Raw genomic sequence first — 1707 nt, 5'->3', positions numbered from 1 at the left:
TACTAAGAATCGACGAACTATAAGATCGATTATTAAGAGTAAAATAGTTTACGATAATTAATATTAGAGATATCTATTATTAAGTATGGATAAAAGAAGAAGAGGAGTAGAAAATAACGTTTAGAACTAGATAGGGATTATTTAAGTATTAAATAATACTCTTTAGACTAACTAACGCTTTCGCTACTTTCTAGATATTTATAAACGATACGTTAAGAAAATACTTAGATAAATTCGTTATTATATATCTAGATAATATCCTTATATTTTCTAAGACTTACGAAGAATATATTCGATATATTTAATTAGTTTTATAAGCGCTTAAGGAAAAGGATTTATTAATTAAATTAAGTAAATATAAATTCTATAAATATATAATAGTATTCCTAGACTATATAGTATCGTTATAAGGACTTACGTCGAATCCTAATAAAATATAAATAGTTAACGACTAGTCGATACTAAGGAACGTTAAAGAAGTATAATAATTCTTAAGACTTATTAATTACTATAAGAGATTTATCTAAGGATTTTTAAAAATCGCGATATCTCTTATAAACTTAATAAGAAAAGAGTAAAGCTTCGACTAGAACGAAGAGTACGAGAAAGTCTTTAATAAACTATAGCGATAGATAATCTCTACGTCGATTCTTATACTATTCGATCTAGAAAAGGAAGCTATACTCGAGATAGATATATTAGACGAAGTAATAGAAGCTTATCTTACGTAAAAGGACGAAAACGGTAAATTACGACCTATCGTTTACTACTCGAGACGAATAACTTAACCGGAGTTAAATTACGATATCTATAATAAAGAATTACTAGTAATTATAGAAGTATTAAGATAATAAAGAGTATATCTAGAAGAGACGAAGTTCTTAATATAGATTTATATAAACTATAAAAATCTTATATATTAGATAATAATAAAGAAGCTAAATTAATAATAAGTTAGATAGATAGAAATATTAATAAGATATAATTTTAAGATTTACTATATTAAAGGAATAGAAAATAGTCGAGTAGATATTCTAAGTAAAAGACTAGATTATATAAGAATTATATAGCTAAATCTAGACTCGTTACTTAGAAATAATAGAGAGATATTATAATATAGAGAATATAACTATATTCTAGTAGTTATAGATATCGAACTTATAGAAGAGTAAAAGAAAGAAATATTATAATAAAGATATAATAGTTAATTTATAAGATATTCTAGAATCGTAAAAATAATCGAACTTATTACGAGAGACTTTATCTAGAAGGATCTATAACGAGATATAGAAGAGTATATCGGAAAATACGATATTTATAAGAAAGTAAAAAAGAAAAGATATAAGTCTTATAAACTTCTAATAATACTATAAATACTAAGTATACTATAGAGTTTTATCGCGATTAATTTTATTATAAAGCTATTAAAATCTAAGGAGTTCCTTACGGATAAGGAATATAATAGTATTATAATAGTTATAGAAAGACTAACGAAATATACTTATATATTACTATTTATAAAGAAAGTTACGGTAAAGGATCTTACGTATCTCTTTATAAGGACGGTAATCGTATAATACGGAATATTAGACGAAATTATATTAGATAGGGATAAGCTATTTACATTATAGTTCTAGTAATCTCTTATAGATCTATTAGGGACGGAATATAAGCTATTAATAGTATATTATCTATAGATAGATAGAT

The sequence above is a fragment of the Fonsecaea multimorphosa genome (genome assembly GCF_000836435.1).
Source record: "Fonsecaea multimorphosa CBS 102226 unplaced genomic scaffold supercont1.38, whole genome shotgun sequence".
NCBI lineage: Eukaryota > Fungi > Ascomycota > Eurotiomycetes > Chaetothyriales > Herpotrichiellaceae > Fonsecaea > Fonsecaea multimorphosa.
This window is presented reverse-complemented; position numbering follows the sequence as displayed.